The sequence below is a fragment of the Myotis myotis genome, unplaced genomic scaffold (genome assembly GCF_014108235.1).
Source record: "Myotis myotis isolate mMyoMyo1 unplaced genomic scaffold, mMyoMyo1.p scaffold_m19_p_10, whole genome shotgun sequence".
Lineage (NCBI taxonomy): Eukaryota > Metazoa > Chordata > Mammalia > Chiroptera > Vespertilionidae > Myotis > Myotis myotis.
This window is the reverse complement of record NW_023416314.1, coordinates 49,085,255-49,107,031: the sequence shown is the minus strand read 5'-3', so window position 1 is coordinate 49,107,031 and position 21,777 is coordinate 49,085,255. Positions and strand designations below refer to the sequence as shown.

Genomic DNA, 21,777 nt, shown 5'->3' with positions numbered 1-21,777 from the left:
ATAGAGACAAGGGCTAAAAGGAAAAATGAAAACAGTTGTGTTAGGATGGTGAGCTTATGGGTAAACTTTTTAAAAAATTTTGTTTCATTCCCTTTAATGTGGTTATAGCCTTTTATCTTGTGAAATAAAGAGAAATTACGATGTGTATATGCAGCATTCATATACTCATATTCAAAAAAATAAACCAGGAACCTGAGAAACCAATATGTGAGCTTTGCACATGGGGTACTTGCACGAGAGTCTCTCTCCTGTGCTTTGCCTGCCTCCCTCCTACCACATCTCTCGGGTAGCAAGGCAGGCTGACGAGGAAAATAATGCTTGAAGAAGCCTGACAACCTACCCAAGGCTGTGTGAAGCTACAAGAAGATGAGAGACTGGATGAGACTCCAGACTATTCCGCTCCGCAGCCCTGGCCCAGCACTGTGTGAATCTGATCCATGTGTAGTTCACAGACCACCTGCATCCAACTCACTCGCACTGAGGCTTAAAGCACAGATGGCTGGCCCTAACACAGACATAGTGAATCAGAGGATCTGGGAGTGCAGCACCTGAATCTGAATGTAACCAGCCACCCAGGCAACTTTCACGCACAGGAAGGGATATTTGCAAACCACTGGCTTAAGAATCACCAGTATCTGCCAAATCGAAACACCCAAACTCATATGTGCATCTCCCCCCACCACCACACACACACACACACACACACACACACACACACACACAAATCTGCCGGATATGGGAAAAACATATTTAGAAGCTTGTACTTGCTCAAATGAGCATTTAATGCCAGAGAGTTAAAATGTGTAAGATGAAAAATCACTGGGGGGGGGGGGGGAGAGGAGAGAGAGAGAGAGATCTGTGTTGCTCAGACACTTTTATTTCTGATGAAATAATTCCTGGACTACCAGATGTTATCCAATTTCACATGCCCCACGAATAGCATAGTGCTCAAAATGCAGTGAAAGAATGGGTGAATGAATGAATGAGCTGGTAGACAGTATCTAGTCTGACTATATTTAGTATTTATACTGTTGGTTTGCTTGTCTGTCTGTCTGTCTACCTGCACTTATGGAAAAACTCCCTAACATGGGGGTGTGGATGGTACAGATCATCCATCTGTCACAGGGTCTGGGATGCTCTCACTTGTAAACAGTGGTATACTAAATAAATAGTAAAACACTAGCAAGAGCCAGAAAAATGTAAGTGCTCCTGGATCCAGTGATCCCGTCGAGAAATGGACGCTGTTCTTACAGAAGGGAAGGAGAAGCGGGAGCTTCCTTGCTGAGTGCGCACCTGCACCGGGCCCAGTGCCTCACACCCGTGTCTTTAAGGAAAACCACAACCACATCCAGTGGACTAGTAACTGACAACTAGGACTAACAGGTTTTCCCAGTTACTAGCAACTAGGGCCAACTGGTTTTCATGCTGTCAGTCAAACATAAAAAATAAAACGAATAAAAGAAATATACGTCTAAAATCACGTCCCTTAAAGGATACATGGTCCAAAGAAAACACACACGCAAAACAAAACAAAAAACAAAACAAAAAACAAAACAAAACAAAAAACAAAAACACCATGTTGAGTGGCTTCCTAGAGGAGGCACCGGCCAACCTCAGACAAGTCGTGGACAGGGAGTCACACTGCTGAGGAACTGACCCTTTCACCTTTGGACTCTGTGAGAGAGTCTCAGCTGGTCACCTCAGGGCCCATTTCTCCTCCTTAAAATAATGGTGCTGCCCCAAATTAGTGTCAGCTGCAAACACTTTAGAATCCAACAGATGTAACACTCAGACCACTGTAGAGTTTACTGGTTAGAATTATTGAGCACCCATGGGAGCACCTAACAGTCTAGTCCAGAGTCAACTTTGAAATCAAATTGGCCTGGAATCACATCCTGCCTTCACCACTTGCTCACACAAGATCTTCATCTCCCCAGCCTTAGTTTCCTTATCTATAAGTGGAGATAATAATACTCACCTCATAGAGTTATTCTGAGGATTAAATAAAACAATAACCTTAAAGGACTTACCACAGGGCTGGCGCACTGTAAAACCGCAGTAAGTGATACCTGTTGCAATAGTAACTACAAGCACTGTAAAACCTGATCTGAACACCAGACATTTCCCCAATTCACAAGCACACAGACTTCCTATAGGTTCTGCATTCTCTACTAATATTTTCCCATTCCACATAAAAAGGTTCGTGTATTAACACAGGGCATATACTTGTTATTTTTAATAGGCAGGGAGTAAGTACCTATTCCTCTCCCCAGGGATCTAACTTTTTAATGATTTCCACATTAGATTTAACATTAAATGCAAATTGATCCATAAAGTCATCTAATTAGAAATTAAGCATGTCATAGACATTATCCACGATTTAATTAGAAGAGCAACATGATATGATGAGAAATGCCCCTCGCGGAGCGGAGAGGCAGGGGATGGCGCTCCACCTAGGCCAATTACTGGCTGAGACCTGGAAGGTCACTTAGCCTGCCTGGGCCCCTGCAAAAGGAGGAAGTTAGATTTCAAAGATCCTTTCCAGTCAAAAGCTAAGAAATCTATAATTCAAATCACTTCAGTAATTATTGATGGAGAAAATAGGCTCTGGGGATGCAAAGACTCAGTCATGCCTTACAAAGTTTACAGATTAGGGAAACCACAGACTGTTCCAGCCACCAACACACCCTGGCTTGCAAAGTGGGAAGCATTTGAATTTTCATTCTAGACTGCTATCTGGCATGTTCCTCCTGCCCTGCCCTCCCCTGTTGGGTGGCTATGTCCTCACTATTTACTGCCCAAAGCACAGTTTCCAAATCTCAGAGCTCAGCACTCAAGACGGTACAGCTGGTCAAGCTTTTTGCTGTTTAAACCATTACCCCCAGCCCACCCACCCAGGACTTCTCCCAGATTAAATTCTGAAAAGGTCACCAAGATTTATCTCAGCACTGCCTGTCCTTTTCAATGCAAAACGATCCTTGTCCCTAGCCTGGACTTTTGACCAAAAAAGTGGAAGGGGATGAGGTGGAGAGGTGCTTAATCTGGAATTAGCAAGTGGCACAGCATAGAAGGGGGTGAGGTGTGCACAGGAGGGCCAGGGACTGCTGCTGCCTGCATGAAACAAGGCCTGAGGCCGAGTCAGCAGCAGCATCTCCCTCTCAGGGAGCTCAGGGGACAGCACCGTACATCTTACCCACATCAACGTGAGTGATATTCGGAGGTACTCTCCTTCCCTCTCACGGCGGCACAAGGACATGCCATCACAGTCCCTCCTCTCCTGGGCACGAAGACCCCATCCCCCTTCCAGGCACCTTCATCTCCCCAAACTGCTGTTTTACTCTGCCTGGGTGGAACAGGGGCTGCTGCTTGTGGACAGGCCCTGAGAAGGGACTAGACAGTGATGGCAAACCTATGACACGAGTGTCAGAGGTGACACGCGAACTCACTTTTTTTGGTTGATTTTTCTTTGTTAAATAGCATTTAAATATATAAAATAAATATCACCCAAAAATATCTTTGTTTTACTATGGTTGCAAATATCAAAAAATTTCTATATGTGACATGGCACCAGAGTTAAGTTAGGGTTTTTCAAAATGCTGACACGCCGAGCTCAAAAGGTTCGCCATCACTGGACTAGGATGACCCAGGCCAGGACAGTGAACCTTGTCCTGATTCCTGGAAATTTCACTACCAAAGCAATGGTCTCTAAGACCTAGGAGTCCCAGAAAGCAACCATGACCTAGAAGTGGTTGTTCAGAAGACCCTCGGACCCCCAAGAACACCCCAGAACAAAGTTTGCAAATTCTTAAAGATAGGAAACTGCCCTTAATTGAATATGACGCATGTAAAGCACATGGAAGTAAAATTTGTACGATTCAGCCCAAATGAGGGTAGAGGAAGATACTTAAGGTTACATTAGGATGGAGGCTATTAAAATTTAATGAAACTTCTCTTTAAAAAAAGGATCGCTATAAAACAAATGCAAAAATCCATCTGACTATAGATTGGTCTTGAACTGTACTTGAGACTTACAGGGATGAGACAAGAGTGTAATTTTTTTAAAAAAGGGAAGGAATTGGGTTCAGAAATAATACCCTTCCATGAAATCAAACTGTTCATACTTAGAAAGCACTTTCACTTTAACTGTCTTCTTTCAAGACAGTCATGTGAAAGGGATGTGGGGTGACCGCTTATTTCTACTTCATGCTCTGAGAAGTGAAGAACCTGCTGAAGATCGTCCCACAGCCAATGACAGGTCTAGCATGTGAGCCTTAAGTCATGTCTGGGCCAAGCACTGTCCTTGAACCACTATTCACGAAGACCAGCCATGACCTTCCCCAGAGATGTTCACACATCTCTGTCTGAGAGACAGTGGGAGGAGGGGTGAGGTTATGAGCTTATTTTGAGCTATTATTATCTGAGCTTCCTTTACTTACCCTACCTCACAAGAAAACCACTTCTTCCTCCTCTATCTCAGTCAAGGTGCATCTGAGTCAGTCAGGGTTCTAAGCACTTATATTCATTAACTCATTTAACTTGTACAACAGCCCTATAAGGTAGACACTCCTGTTAATACCCTATTGTCCAGTTCAGTAAACAGCAAGGTTAAGTAATTTTCCCAAAGGCAAAGAGCTGGAAGCATGAGCTGGGAGCCAGGAAGTCTGAGCCTAGATGCTGTTCTTTTGACCACAAGGCTATCCTTGTACCAGGTCCCAGGGTAGTAGATTCAAATGTGTCATGGAACTGGGGTGAGAAATGGGGAACAGAACTCCAACTGCTCGCTGTTGATACCATACGAAGCCCCTTAGCTTCCAGATGCTTCCAGCTTTCAGAAATGTGCAGGTCACCACCTCCTTTCCCTCCCTCCTTCCACCTTCCATTATTGGGTTACTGCAGGAGGATCGTGTATTAAGGCAAACACCACTTTGACATAACCTAATAACCACCCATCTCCCAGTGTTCGGCAAGAAGGAATGCTACAGGGCACACGTGCAAACCTGATTCTCAGTCCAGGAGTGATTTCTGTGGGAAGTGTAATTCCATTGTCCACCTCGCCCAGCAGATCTTATATCCATAAAACGCAAAACCTCCATCAGTCAGGACCCACAGGAATGAAAGGCCCTGCCTCCTCTCCCATGTTTCAGGTGCAGCTAGACCCCATCTGGTGACAGAAAGTCAAACCTAATCTGATCTTTCCATTTAGAAACACAGTCACACACACACACACACACACACACACACACACACACACACACACAGAGCTGTGTGTAGAAGGCAGCGTTATAACACAGACATATAATTGTCCCACATTCAGTTCTGCTGCTTACTTATGTATTAGGCTAAAATTACTCCCGATATTGTAGCCTATGATCAGTATAAACTACGTTCATTGTAAGACTCTGCGGCCACACTTTTGACTGTTAATGGCTCGTTCTCTAAGGCAGACGTACAAATTCACACGAGAACTTATGGGATGTGGGTTTGTAGCTGCATTGAAAGAAGCTGAAAGGCAAAAAACCCATACTTAAGATCCCAGCACAGTTGCTCAGTTGGTAGTGGCAGAAGCTGTGATCTCAGGGGAAGAAGCCATGCAGCCCAAGTGGGGAACTGAGAGCCAAGCTCTAGTGTTCTCTGCTGCTGACTCCAAACAGGGTTGACAAACTAGCTTCCAGGCCAAACCTGGCCTGCCATCTGCTTTTGTATGGCCTGCGAGCTAAGAATGGCTTGTAGATGTTTAAATGGTTGAAAATAATCAAAGGGATATAAATTACATAGCATTCACACTTCAGTGTCCATAAAGAAAATGTTATTGGAATACAGCGATGCCTGTCGACTGGCATCTTGTCTATTGTCTGTGGCTGCTTTCATACCAGCAGAGATAAGTAGAGGTGACCAAGACGACCAGGTCTGCAAAAATATCTAGTCTCTGGTCTTTTACAGAAAAAGTGTGCATATCCCTAACTTAAAAGCACTGCTAGCCCTGGTTGGTTCAGCTCAGTGGATAGAGCATTGGCCTACGGACTGAAGGGTCCCAGGTTCGATTCTGGTCAAGGGCACATGCCCCGGATGTGGGCTCGATCCCCAGTAGGGGGCATGCAGGAGGCAGCCGATTGGTGATTCTCTCTCATCATTGATGTTTATACCTCTCTCTCCCTTTCCCTTCCTCTCTGAAATCAATAAAAATATATATTATTAAAAAAAAAAAGCACTGCTAGTGCCTGGCCAGGTGACTCGGTTGGTTGGAGCATCATCCTGTATGTACACCAAAAGGTTGAGGATTTGATTTCCAGTTAGGGCACATACCTAGGTGGAGGTTCCATCCACAGTCGGGGCATGTATGGGATAGATGTTTCTCTCCCTTCTTCTCTCTCTAAAAATACTCAAAAACATATCCTTGGGTGAGGATTAAAAAACAAAACACACACACACCACACACAACATTGCTAGAAATAAGACATTGACAAAACGTAAAGTCCAGGAGGAAAATACGAATGGTCACTATCCTGATCAATCGTTTGTGTCTTGGATTCAGCAGCACATGCCCCTTTTCTGAGAGAGAAAAAGAGGCTGGATTGGGGGTCCAGTGATTCTGCTTGTCCTGTGGCTCCAATGCAACAGAAAATGAGGGCAGAGCAGAAAGCATTCGCTACAGCTCCTTTCAGCCCTCAGCGGGAAGCTGACAGGCAGAGCCAGAGCAGGACGGGAAGCCACTAGGCTATGACCTCTTTGTGAAGTTTCTTAGTGGAAAGTCTCAGTTTTGGAAGGAGGGTGGGTGGGGCGAACTAGGAAGTGAGCACAATATTCCTTTGTCAAGACTTTTTGTTGTTGTTAATCCTCACCCGAGGATATTTTTTCCACTGATTTTTAGAGAGAGGGGAAAGGAGGGGAAGAGAGAGAGAGAAACATTGATGTGAGAGAGACGCATGGATTGGCTGTCTCCCGCACGCTCCCCAACTGGAGCCGGGGATGGAGCCTGTGACCGAGGTATATGCCCTTGACCTGGAATCGAACCTGATACACTTCAGTCCATGGGTCGATGCTCTAACCACTGAGCAAACCAGCTAGGGCGATTTTATTTTCTTTTTTAAAGATGATCTAAGATTATCCGTGCCCTCCTTTTTCCCATCTTCCTCACCACCTCAGTTAATCCAGGAACCCCTAGAGTTGGGGTTGCCAGATTTAGTAAATAAAAATACAAGATGCCCAGTTACATTCGAATGTCACATAAACAAGGAATAATTTTGTAATATGTTTGTCCCAAATATTGCTTCTCTAAAATTCAAGTTAGGGAGTAGACTTATACTAAAAAAAAAGTACTGATTATTTTTCTGATATTCAAATTTTACTGGGCATCCTGTATTTTACCTGACAACCCTACATAGAATCCAAATTATGCAGACTCCTAGAGCCCAGCCTTTCTGGCGAAGACCCTGCATGGCAGGTCCTGTCCCTAGGAGCCCTGCTCACATTCACCATGGGCGCCCTGGGCTCCCCAGTGTGGGGGCTTGTCTACTGCAGCGTCCAGAAACAGCATCCCCAGGAGCAAGTGAGAGGAATGCAACCATCCCATCCTCCCCTTGACAGACCAATATATCTGACATGCACATCTTTGGGATGTGGGAGGAAGCTGAGGTACCCAGAGAAAGCCCATGTTGACATGGGGAGAACATGTCAACTCCACACAGACAGTGGCCCCAGTGGGAGTCAATTTTTTTCTCTCATCAATGTTATAAATGATATCACTCAAAGACCTGCCCTATCTGGCCCCCAACTTGAGAAGCCTCCAACTAGACAGAAGGCCAAAGACCTTCCCAATTCAGTTTAGGTCCAAGCTTAATGGTTTTCCTTGTCCATTCAGACCCAAGTACAACTTAAGACTCACTTCCTCCCTGCACTCCCCATTACTGTCTTCCCAGATGGTACCCCTTGATTGTTGTCAATTCAAAATTGCCCTCTGATGATTGATAATCAACCCCAACCATACTGGATTTGACTTATTCTCATCCAGATAAAAACCTGGCTTCTCATTGTACTTTTTTCCTAGTACAGTGGGGCCTTGACTTACGAGTGTCCCGACTAACGGGTTTTTTGAGATACCAGCTGTCTCTCCGGGGATTTTTTGCATTGAGTTGACAGAGTAATTTGAGTTAACGAGCTCCTTAACGAGCTCGGTCTCGGAACGAATTAAACTCTAAACTCCAGTCAAGGCCCCACTGTACCTCCCACAGGCTTAATATATTTCCCAGGGGCAGAAACCTTAATATAATGGTTGTGGTGGTGGTAGCATTTTAGCACTTAATATAGTCTAGCCAATGTGCCAAGTACTTTACATGCATTATTTAATTTCATCTTCAAAACAACCTTTAAGGTAATTATATTATTATTCCCATTTTACCACATGAGGACAGTGACACAGAGTTCGGGTAACTTGCCCAAGGCCACAATGCAACTAAGTAGGGAGCTGGGATGGGAGTCATCACATCTAAGCATCAACTGAAAAAGTGACCAGGCCTCGTAGGAGGAAGCTGAGCCAGCAATGAAGGGGTCCAGAGGCGAATGGTCAGAATGGTAGAATGAGAACTGAGCGCACCTTGACATGTTTATATCTAAGGGCTAAAAGAGCAATTTGCTCCAATAAGGAGCTGATGTTATTGGATGGATGGATGGATGGATGGATGGATGGATGGGCCAGTGAAAGAAAAAATGGATGAGCAGATATGTAAGTAGGAGGTGGAAGATTTTTAAGGGAAATTGCATGAAGAAATAATTTAAGAAGACTGAACCTATATAGGGCTATTACACAATGTCCCTCAAAAGATGTGAATTGCCCAAGTGGACCTGAAAATGGACCCTCCACTTTTAGCCCAGAGTACCTTAATTACATGTGTAGCCCTAGCTCTGGGCTCTGGGACCCTGATGGAAAAAGAAGTGAGGGGACCTGGAGAAGGGGAGCTGAGAGGAGAGGCAGGTTTGGCACATTCATCCCTGGAGAATGATAGATGAGTTTAAGGAACTTGTTGCAGCAATCAGACAATGACTTTGTAGGAGGAGCGACTTTGTAGGAGGAGCGGAATCTTGTGAAGGACCCCAAATTTGCTCCATTGTTACTATTAATTTGTTATCTTGCTGTCTCTGCTACTTTACCTTTGTAACCTTTACTTCCTTATCTGTTTCCTTGCAGTCATTCTCAGTAAAACCTGAGAAGATAAAGGACCTGTTTACAATCTTTAGGGGACAAAAAGGGAGATGGGAATCTGCATCACACAAACACACACCCTGAGGTGGGGGAAAGGACACTAAAGGACTAAAGTGGGCCTAGCCTTTAGACCTCAGCCCTACCAGCCAAGACCCCTGAGCTAAGGGTCTAGTTCAGTGGTTCTCAACCTCCTGGCCCTTTAAATACAGTTCCTCATTTATGTTGTGACCCAACCATAAAATTATTTTTGTTGCTACTTCATAACTGTAATGTTGCTACTGTTATGAATCGTAATGTAAATATCTGATATGCAGGATGGTCTTAGGCAACCCCTGTGAAAGGGTCATTCGACCGCCAAAGGGGTCGCAACCCACAGGTTGAGAACCGCTGGTCAAGTTGGTTCCTGAGAGGTTCATGGTATGCAGTATCCCAGAGGGTAGAGAGAAGCTGAGCTGGGAAAGCCCAGGGTTTGGTCTTAGGGGGTCCCTGGTGACTAGTGAGGTGGCTTTAGACAAATCTGGATCAAATGAACAAAATATTACTTCAAAACGAGGCCAATCTCTTCCAACTCCTGTTCTACTCAGGACTTCTGTTGTTTCTGATCACTAATCCTGCACATGCTACTACTTATTTCTTCCTTCCACCTTCTGACATGGCCTAACCATCTCTACCTGTTGGCTAAAAATTAATTTTTATGGTCATCTCTTTATAAACAGCTCAAGCAATATAGAAATGTATGAGGTAGAAAAGGAGAGTCCTTACATAATCCTAAATCCTAAATAAGTGATCACTATTAGCATTTTATATATATTCTCACCTCAAAATTAATACACATAAAATTATAATACATACTCCTTCTATATACATGTATATTGAAAATAGAATCATACTATACATACTGATCTATAATCTAACTTTCTCACGTAATTTCTTTGCCATCTTTCCGTAACAAAACAGAAGTTGACCTCATCACTTTCAACAACTGTTTATATCAGCAGTCGCCAACCTTTAAGACCACCGGTTGGCAACCTCTGGTTTATATAACATTCACTATACGGTTTTACTAAATTTTATTTAACTATTCCTTTATTGATGAATGTTTTAAAGTCCCCGTTTGTCACTACACTAAGGAATATGGTGAGGAACATCCTTGTACATATTGATACTGTTCTTCCCTTAGGATAAATTACACGAAGTAGAGCCACCAGGTCATAGAGTACCACACACTGAACATTTCAAATTCCTATTGTCAAAAGGCCCTCCAGCTCTAGCTGGTTTGGCTCAATGGATAGAGCATTGTCCTGTGGACTGAAGGGTCCCACATTCCATTCTGGGCAAGGGCACATGCCCAGGTTACAGGCTCAATCCCCAGTAGGGTGCATGCAGGAGGCAGCCGATCTCTCTCATCATTCATGTTTCTCTCTCTCTCCCTCCCTCTCCCCTCCCTCTCTGAAATCAATGAAAACTATATTTAAAGAAAGGCCCTCCAAAAAAGCTATACAATTTAGACTCCTGCCAGTAGTGTGTAAAATTTGCCCCCTACCCTCAACTCAATCAAGGGTGTTTTGGATCAAAGGAGTTAACGCCTTCAGCAAGATAAAGTCTCTGACTCACAAAACTGCCCTTGGAACTCATCCATACTCACCTCACCAATTCTGCCTCTTTAAGGAAAACAGGCAAAGTTTTATTACACTTGTCCAGGGTTCAAGAGCCTAACCGGGTCAACTCTGGGCTGCACTAGGGGATGAATAATTACACAGGCCTCAGGTGAAGACAACTATTCCACAGAGAGGTCCTTAGCACTGGACTCAGAGCACAAAGCACACAGGACACACATAGGACCCTTGTCAACATTCAGAGCCTGTAGCTTCTGCAAGACAGACCCCTGCAGAGGAGCAGCCGCTGGAGCTGAGATGTATATCCTCACTCATCATCCTTGTCCTCTAAGGGACTTTGGAAACCGCAAGATCAGAGCGAGGGCCAAGAGCACATATTTTAGCAATAGAAAAGAAAGTTCTTTAAAATAAAACCCACTGCCACTAATCAGTGTAGCATAAGATTTCATGTTACCAGTACCCTTAGGGAAAAACTGTTCTTTGTTCATATTCTTTCAGTATGAATACTGATCAGCACCAGGAGCATCAAAATGTTTGTTTCACTTCTGAAGGCTATTTCCACAGTTCTTCCCTGTCTTTTTACACAGAGCTCACCAGACAGAAGCAGGGTGCTACTTAAAAATCACAGTCATATTATGCGCACCCAGCACCCCACTGTGCTAGACAACGGTGTGGACCACTCGAAACAACAGGGCAAGTGGGCTGAAGGACCCCAGTTTAATATACTTTTTAAATGTAACTACTCTCGTGTTTATTTCTCCCCACATCATCAGCTATCACCTCCTCTCCTCTCTAGCAGATGCCACCTCTCTATTTAGAGCCATAAATGGCCCTCTCCAGCTGTTTATGCCGTGATAAGCAGAAAGTAAGCAGAGTAGAACTGCGAATACATGATGAGTAACGTAGCTAAGGTTGAGCAGGTCGCCTGGGAGTGAAGTGGTTAAGTTCTGGTGCACAGAGTTTGTGAAGCTACTTCAAGTGCCATCCTTACATCTGGTCATGTGCCTTAAAATGGCTTACAGATAGCCCTATCACGTCCTTGGTGGAGGGCTTTTGTTTTTGACACACAGAAGCAGGCAACTGGCCAGCCACCAAATGCAAGAAGTGTGAGGAGTGCAAGGGTGATCCTAGGTCTCGGGTCCAGTTCTTTCAAAAGAACACATCAACTGCTTTCCCCCACAGCAAGTGAGACAAACATCTAGTCATACAAGTACAGCACCAAAAGTAAACAAGTCTTCTGCTGGCTCTATGCTTCTGCTAAAAGAAAAAGGGGGCGGGGGGGGGGGGGAAGTGCGGCAAATGTTGTTATTTCTTTCCCTTAAGTCATCTGGAAAATCTCCAACTAGCCAACAATTTGGTTTACAACACTCTCCTCCTAGGCACAGCAACTGAGATCTACAAGGATAACATCGCAAGGTGAAGATAGTGCTGGGTTCAAGGTCAAGAGATGACCTTGGGCCAATCACACGCCCCTTTTTTTTTCAGCTGTTTTCCCATCAGTGCAAAATGGGACTGACACCCTCTTCTCCAGGAACAGAGGGCCCCATGGAGAGTGTGAGGGGATTCAACAGTGACCACCCGTCCTCTGATGGGGTCTGCCAGGCTGAGCCTCCCACTCAAGCTTGGAGTGTTCACAAACTTCAGGACACAGGCATCGGGGTTCACCATCTGATCCAGCCACACCACAGGATCCTGAGAGTCCCAGAAGGAACCAGGAAGGAAAGGAGAGCAATGGCAAGTGCCCAGTTCGACCACAGCAGGCTGCAGCCTGGAGCTCCACTGTCAGCTTTAGAAATCTCTTTACACAGGAAAACCAGCCTCCGTCCGAGGAAACCTTATCTATACTCGTAACCCCAATATATAAAACACATTAAAAGTGCCATTAGAACTTAATTATTTGAGTTATAGTATCTTCTTATAAGTATAACAAGACTGTCCTCATGAACATAATTTTAAATCTCAGTGAAGCATTTAATACATTTCTCTTTTAACTACTACATACAGAAAGTCCTGATTCATATGTAGTTGCAAATGGTACCTACAAGTATTTAACCTTTTACTTTCAGCCTGGGGAATCTACTCGATAAAACTAATCCAGACACCTGAAGGTAGGACAGTAGGAAAATTGTAAAGATAGGTAACATTTCTTATTAGGAAATGTTCAATTCAGAGAGAATTGAAGAGTGGTTTCGCCAGTCAGTTTAAGCTTTTATTTCTGGAGAAAAACACTGTTAAAATGTATCTTAGAACATAATTCAACATTCAATGAGGTCAATTCTAAAAATCCTCAGACTTAGTACCAGGCTGTGACAGATATTTACGCAAAATTTCAAGAGTCCAATTTATTTTGTTTCCCACATTAAGTTCAAACTAAGTTTCAATTTCATCACTCACACTCTACCAGCCCCTGTAAATAAGCATGGTGAGAACAAGCCAGCATTGCCTAATGGTGATCATTCAACTTACTTTAAAAGTTTCAGCAAGATACACACGTGAGGGCCATCAGACTATATGTGAGGGATTCAGATAAGGGAGTTTCCTTTGCCAGCCGATGTAGGAAAGTGATCTATCACCTCATATGAAATATTTATAGCTCAACCTTTTCTTGAATGGTCAACAACCTGTAGTATGAAAAAGTAAACTAAGAATTACTATCCACACCACCACAGATAACCCATAAGAGTAAAACATCTTAGTATAATGTACACATTGTGTGTTACATGTATAGCACCATTCTGAAGGTTATCTGTTCGATAAGCAGGTTTTGTATATACAAGACACAGCTTCTGGTAATATCTGGTAGACAAACCAACATCTTGGTAATTTTCACTGTCATCATCTTCATAATAGAAGATAAAATTTTCAGCTAAGATCTGGAAACAGCCTAAGTGCCCATCAGTAGATGAATGGATTAGAAAACTGTGGTACATCCACACGATGGAACACTATGCTGCTGTAAAAAAGAAGGAACTCTTACCATTTGCAACAGCATGGATGGAACTGGAGAGCATTATGCTAAGTGAAATAAGCCAGTCAATGAAGGAAAAATACCACATGATCTCACTCATTCATGGATAATAAAGACCATTATAAACTCATGAACAAAAATAGATACAGAGGCAGAGCTGCCTCAAACAGACTGTCAAACTGCAATGGGAAGGCCCGGTGAGGGGAGGGGGGCAAAAGGGGAGGGGGGTAAGAGATCAACTGAAGGACTTATATGCATGCATATAAGCATAACCAATGGACATAACACTGGGGGGTAAGGGAGGCCAAGGGATTGTCAAGGGTGGGGGAAAAAAGGAGACATATGTAATACCCTTTGTAATACTTTAAGCAATAAAACTAAAAAAAAAAATCAAAGTAGACAATAAATAAATAAATAAAAAGAACAAATGAAAAAAAAAAAAGTAGGTAAAATTTTCTTCACTTCTGTGTGTGTCCAGTGTTTCAACGGGTCTTTCTCATGTTCGCCTGAATACACACATACAAATGCCAGCTAAATGCTGACAACTGCCATGTCCACACTTCTATGGAGAGGGATCGCCAGGGCATGAGTATGCAGGCTTGGAGCCTGCCCTAAGCAGGGTGAGCGCCGGGTTCTTCCCCGGACTGCATCATTCTACAATGACACCAGTTAGGTTCAGAGAGGATGGTGCAGCAAGGCCTTGGAAGTCATGAGAGCATTTTTCAGATAAATTTCTTATCACCGCTTCATTTATCTCTTCTTCTGGAGAATTCGCTAGTTCTTTCATTTGGAGGTTGTTTCTTTGTTTCCTCATTTGGGTTGTCCGGGTTTGTCATCAGAGCATTTTTCATGTTAGATTAAAACATGGTAGAATTCTCAAATTCTGAAGAACAGGGTAAATGCTCTGGGTGGGCCTAGGAAAATGTGAGAAGATACAGAAGACCTGCTGGTTCTCAAAAATGGAAATTACAAGAATGAAGAAATGTGAATTCTTCTGTCAGCTCAGCCCCTGCCTGGGCCCTCAAGCCAAGCAAGAAGCCCAGCTTTAAGAGCAGTGGAGAAGTTTAGTCCATCCCCCCTTCTCTCCTTCCCAGAGGGTACAAGCTTTTTCATTCACTCACTCACTCACTCACTCATTCAGTCATCCCACAGATATCCATTGGATGTCTACATTGCAAGGCTGGAGAGCTGGGCACACGCAAGGCATATGCTTTCATCAGGATACGCTTAATTATATTTTATTTTGGAGAGTTCTGCCCTTAAAGATACCAAAAAATGAGTGACCATCATCAGAACCATGGCTCACTCCTGTTAATAAAAGTTACAGCATTTGGAAATGTTAGCTATTACCATCACTTCCAAATACTTTTAACTTGTGCACACACACTCTGAGCATCTCTGTACTAGGCAGAATACAAGGCTGAGATACCGTTACTCCCTCCAGGCACTCAGACGGAGAGAATGAGGTAAGTTCAAGGTGTAGAAGACGATGTGATTAATGCTAATGTTGAGTTACAGTATGGGGGACTGAGGGAAAGAAGGAAGGCGTAGTTACAGTATCGGAACTAAGCTGCTGTGAAATAATGGACATTCTTCTCTTTAGAAGAAGAGCTCACAATGGCAAGAGTGTATCCCAAGTAAGTGCAGGTGGAGGAGAAGGCACAGAGGCAAAGAGATAGTTGAGCATGATTGAAACTGGGGAATACTGGGTGGGAGTGACTGGCCAGGAGGTTGGAAGAGAGGACCAAGACTTTCTCAATGGGAGTTAATATGATTGGGGTCACGTGGTATCAGACACCTCAATCATCTGTAACGTCTCAAAGCAAGGAAGAGTGGCTCCTTCAGCAAAATTTCAAACTGAGTGGTCACACTGCATTCTCCCAGAACTTGTCAGGAGGCCCGTCCAACACACACACATCGTCTTCCTCTCGTCTAGGTACATGGAAGGGAGCTCCCAAAACCAACCACCACAATGCCGACTCAGCCGTAATAGAAGATAAGTATAATAAGACGTGTCTCTGACTTGGCAGGAGTCAGGTTCTTCCAACATAACTCTTTTCTACTCTCTAAAATGAAACCCATGCCGTTTTTTTAACAGCATGTCCAGGGCCACTCTGCTTCCAGGGGATTTACTGTTTTAGCCAATTTGCTTAGAGGATAACTGTGCAAATTTGCACTACCCCATGAGCCTGGGTTTGAAAAGGAGGGGAGGGATCTCCAGCTATAACAGGAAAGAATTTAATAAAAAGCAGAAGCCAGAACCCGTGCAATCGATGGCTGCTCTTGCAGGTCAACTCACGCTGGCACCGTTCACCCAGCTCTCCGAGGAACGCAACAAATGAATCCCAGTGGCCCCAAAGTCATCCCCTCCAGAGATACTAGTATATTCTGAATGCCTATTATAGGCAAAGCACTATGGAGAATATAAAGTTGTACTAGCTGCAGCCCATACCCTGAAAGAGCTTACAGTTTAGGAGGAAGAAAGGACACCTACAAAGGACAGTTAAACACGCTGGACTTAAACACGCTGGACGGTAAAAGTGGCATGAAGACATTGACGGGCCAAAGGAAGTGAAGACCCCCTTCTGGCAAAGGAAGAGCAGACTGCGAGAAGACGTCCTGAAGGAGCAGCTGCGGACAAAACCAGTGTGCTAGGAGCTATTATTCCCACGGGCTGGGCAGAGGAATCCAGGCTCAGCGAGCCTGGGTGACTTGCACAAGGTCACACACATCATCGGTGGCAGAGCCAAGACCCAAAGGTCTCCTCCTCTGCTAAAAGAAGCTTTCCTGGGAGTACAGCACATTGAGAAAATGCGGTGAACCCCGTTTGTAGGAAGGATACCTAACGGGGCACCAGGCTAGAGAGATACACTGAGGCCACATTGTGGTGTCTCCTACTCCAGGCGGAGGGAATGTGCACGCTGGTTGGGGATGAAGCATGTAGGGACTGGGAGGCTTTTGAGGAATGAGAGTTTGGGATCAGGTGGAGGGACTAAGAGCCACGGGGCCAGCCGGCCTGGGTTTGTATCCCAGTGCTCACAGCTATGTAAAACTGTGGTCAAGGTATTTAATGTCTCTGTGCCTCCACTTCCTCATTTATTAAGTGGGGACGATAATCCTAAAGCTACTTCACAGAATTATTGTGAAAATTAAATGAATTGCAAAGCAGTAAGAATAATGCTACCCATAAGAACTGCTATCAACATATTATTAGATAATGATGGTTATAATGATGCAGCAACTTAATTAACCAGATGAGACTCACTGAGGTTGGCAGATTATCTGAGGGAGGACTGGAGTAGTTCAGACAAGGGAAGATGGTAGTAGCTGCAGGGGGAATGGAAAGGAAGCAACCGATTTGAGGGATCTGAAAACTGGGAAGGAGAGATGTTTCCCTGAGGCTTGCAGCCTGGGAAAAAGGTAGCGCTGCTGGGGGGGGGGGGGGGGGCATGGTGCCGCTCAGCAACAGAACCCGCTGGACCAGCCGTGGGCAAACTACGGCCCGTGGGCCGAATCTGGCCCGCTTGAAATGAATAAAACTAAAAATAAAAAAGACCATACCCTTTTATGTAATGATGTTTACTTTGAATTTATATTAGTTCACACAAACACTCCATCCATGCTTTTGTTCCGGCCCTCCGGTCCAGTTTAAGAACCCATTGTGGCCCTCGAGTCAAAAAGTTTGCCCACCCCTGTGCTGGACTCTGCTCCCTGCACATCCAGGCACACTGCTCTGAGCCTCAGTCTTCCATCTCTATAATGGGGCTAACAATCGTACCCTTTCTCCTTTGGGCATTGTTGTGCGAACTTGGCCACAGGCATTAAGACATAAACCACTGTACAGATAAAAGGCACAAAGCAAGAAAGAGTTGTGACAAGGGATCAGCCTGGGGAGTGAGCCCCGGGAGAGAGAGGAAACCCAAGTTAACCTTGTCCACCCGTAACCTTCCCAGATAGGAACATTGAGGGTCAGTTCCACATTCTCACCCTGCACAGCTGCAGGCTGATGCCAGCCCAGAAACACGGACACCTGAGGCTGGCACGGTACTGAGGATAGCACCCCGCAAGGTTCTGGTTCAAGGGGCAGACCAGGAGGCAGCCCCCAATGGGACAGCAGGAGTCACCATTCCAGGGCACACCAGAGATAAAGTTTGATGTGCAGAGAAAAAGAACACCCGCTGACTCTACCTCCTCCAGCTCTCCAGTCGTAAAGCCTGTGAACAGATCAAAAGAAGAGTCTGGAGCCAGCCAGAGAGGGCTGGGGAGCAGGAAGCAGGCCCTGGAGCAGGCAGCCCCCAGCATTTGCCTTCCACTGTAACCAAATGTTTGTTTACATGCCCTACATTATCTTGTCACTCCTTGTAAGATTTCTTCTAGAAACTCATTGTTTTTATGTTAAGTGCAGCCTATGCCGTCAAGGAAACAATAAAAATCAGCAGCTTGTATTCCCCATGTAACCAACCTCCTTCCTTCTTTCCTTCTTTCCTTCTTTCCTTCCTTCCTTCCTTCCTTCCTTCCTTCCTTCCTTCCTTCCTTCCTTCCTTCCTTCCTTCCTTCCTTCCTTTTTGTTAATCCTCACCCAAGGATATTTTTTCCATTGATTTTTAGAGAGTGGAAGGGAGGGGGAGAAACAGAAAGAGAGACACATCAATGTGAGAGAGACACATTGGCTGACTGCCTTCCACATGCGCTCAAACCAGGACCAAGGCTAGGGATTGAGCCTGCACCCGATGTATGTGCCCTTGCCTGGAATCGAACCTGGGACTCTTCAGTCTACAGGCCAACACTCTATCCATGGAGCCAAACCGGCTAGGGAAAGTTTTCTTTATTTTACATTCAGTAGGAAATCAGGACCCCAGCCCAAGTCTCTTCTCTGGTAGACCCCATGCACCTCCTCACATCATTCACCACCACAGATGGGAATGGTCTCCTTAACACAATTATCTCTCCCACTAGCCGGGGGCTCCTTGAAGGTCCTTAAAAGAGCCTGGAGTCCTCATTCTTCTCTGAACCCCCACCACCCAACACAGACGCTGGCACATACATTGAAATTTTAGCCCACCTTTGGCACCCAAAGACAGTGAGAACCCATAGGCACAACCCGCTCTAATCACGCAACTCTCCCCCATACTCAAAAAGACGTTCAACAAAGCAGCACCTCATTTATTCAAGCCTTCCTTGTTTGGTTTTCCAAAAACCTGATTTTCCAGATTTAAAAGGGGGGGGGGGCGCTAATTTAGGTGTGAGAGCTTAGTTTGTGTTTTGTTTGAGAGTTCTGTTTGATACAGGTTCTGAAAAAGTAAAAGGCCTTATCACTCCAAAATACAGTCACTAACTTCAAACCACACAAGAACCGTGCGCCTTCTCCTTTCAACCAACTTTCCCGTCTGACTTTCAACAGTTTTTAAGTTGATAAACCAAAGGAAGCCTTTATTTAACGAAAGAAAAAAAAGACCTAAGCAAACAGTTCCTAGTGTTCTCTAAGAATGTAGACTCTAAGAATACAATCTGTCCACACAAGGATAAACGCAGTTTTATTAAAGAAAACACAACGGGCTTACACACTCCCTTCAAATAGTGTACACTGTACACACAAAGCAGCAAACGCAGACTCACAGGGACAACAGAGTCACCAGTGGGGGCCTGCTATGGTTTTGCTCAAAAGCTCAACCCTAAGGCAGGAGCCTACGCTGGGGACAGACTCCTGGCTTTGTCCTTCCCGTGCGATCTCTCTCACAACCATCCGGAGGGGCTCAGGAGATGACTGCAGAATCATGCCGTGGAGCCACTTTATTGAAGAAACAGTCAACCGAATTAATCATCCACAAAACCAAGCCCCTTGGCACTAAATATGTTCAAGACCTCAAACACTCCTGGAGTTTCAATTTATTCTAAATATAGACCTGAAATCATAAACTAAGGAGCGAAAGCAGCGGGTTTTAAATGATTGACCAACTCCATTCAAATAGCCCACACTTCTCTTCTGAGGGAAAATAAATGCATCAAGAAATACAATTTCTGCCCAGGCCCGGTGGCTCAGTTGGCTGGAGCAGCACCACAGACACCAAAAAAGGACGTTGGTTCTGTTCCTCGTTGAGTGTGTACAGGAAGCAATAGATCCATGTTTCTCCCTCACATCGATGTTTCTCTCTTTTTTTAATTTTTAAATATTTTTATTGATTTCAGAGAGGAAGGGAGAGGGAGAGAGATAGAAACATCAATGATGAGAAAGAATCATTAATTGGCTGCCTCCTGCACGCCCCACTGGGGATTGAGCCCACAACCCAGGCATGTGCCCTGACCTGACTGAGAATCTAACTGTGACCTCCTGGTTCATAGGTCGACACTCAACCACTGAGCCACACTGGCTGGGCTCTCTTTCTCTCCCTCCCATCCTTCCCTTTTCTCCCTCTCTTCCTTCCTTCCCTCCCTCCCATTCTCCCTTTCTCTCTCTCTTCCCTTCCCTTCCTCTCTCTCGCAAATGTATAAACATATACTTGGGTGAGGGTAAAAAAAAAAAAAAGAAATATAATTTCTATAAATTCTTCCATCATGGGAAGAAAAGTGTAGCCTTTAAGAACATTAGCAGAAACTAAAATATATGCAAAACTTATTTCCGCCACACTCCACAGATAAAATGGCACTTTTTTATTTAACAATTTAAAAATATATTGTGTTTATAGTTTGGATCCTCTCACTACTTGAGCATTTGTCAAGCACCTGGATGTCAGAATTATAAAACTGAATGACGATTCTGCTCCTGTCCACAAGGAGCTCACACGTTGGGGTATTTGTACCTAAAATGAAAGGGTTTAATGGGTGATGCTCATTTATCTAAGAAATTTTTAGTAATAGAAAAAAGGTCTGAGGTTCTTTGCAGCAGTATTTTGTTTTCCCTAGTTTAAAAACGAATTGACATAAATAGAATGATCTGAAAGGGAGATGCTGCTAAACCCAAAGTTGGGGAATTTGAATCAGAGCATTATTCACCAGGACCTGCTAGGTGGCAAGGCCTGTGCTAGATATTCATCACAATCAATCTCCACTCTTCATAATGAATTCATATACCACTTGGCCAACTTTCCGAGAATAAAACGCTCCCAGGCCTGTGCTTGACTCGATGGCAGATAACTAATCCTTCCCCAAAAGATCACATATTCACTTTACTCTATTTGAATAATTTCTCAAACAGTGGGCTGCGTCCAGATAACTCTACATGAAACTAATCTTCAACAAGTGGGATCTCATTCATTCCAACTCACTCAACAAATACGTAGTAAGCACCAACTCCAGGGACTGTCTCAACACTGAGCAATTACACTGGCAAAGAAAACACACATGGAGCCTTCCCTCATGGGGCTTACAATCTAGCAAGTAAGGCAGGCAATCAATACAGTTTATTCGTTTATTCATTTTATGGAGGGAAATAAATGAACAGGATTCCGAATGACAAGCAGCTGGGTGGGGAGGCAGAGGGGACAACAGGCACCTACTGGATGGGATGGTTCTGCCAGGGAGAGTCTCTCTGAAGAGAAAACCCTACAGAAGATATACTCTTGTAACTTTCAAAATATCTGTTACAAAGGCCGGTATGACTGTTACTGAAAAGAGTTCTGAATAATATATATGACTTAGAAAAAAGAAAATATTTTTTAAAAGAGTGATGCTAAATTAATTTGTAAATTAAATGAAACCCCAGTAAACACAGTTTCAGAAAAAGTTTTAAAATAGACAAAAGTATTTCTAAAATTAAATAGATAGGTAAACTTGTGGGGGAAAATTCTTAAAAAGGAGGGTAATGTGAAAGAAGTAACTGAATTATATATTAAAACCCTTCACAGAGCTATGATAATTAAAGATCCAGGTAGATAGTGAAACATATATGAACTTAATGTATGGGTTCAAGGAGAAAAGATTCAATGAATAGCTGGGACAAGCCAAGCATTAGGTAAAAAATATCTGTATCCCCACCTGTATCTGTATCTTTATAACATACC

General features: G+C 44.0%; 1 protein-coding gene across 15 annotated transcripts in view; it reads right to left on the bottom strand.

Moving 5' to 3' along the window:
* TEAD1 (TEA domain transcription factor 1) overlaps positions 1-21,777 on the bottom strand; it is a 271,877-nt gene that overhangs the window by 221,680 nt on the left and 28,420 nt on the right. Inside the window, exon 2 of one of the 15 annotated variants that reach the window (XM_036325426.1) lies at positions 13,279-13,433. The exons of the other annotated variants lie outside the window; for them this stretch is intronic. The gene's annotated coding sequence lies outside the window, so the exon portion shown is untranslated. The remainder of the gene's footprint in view (positions 1-13,278; positions 13,434-21,777) is intronic. 15 annotated transcript variants of the gene reach the window in all.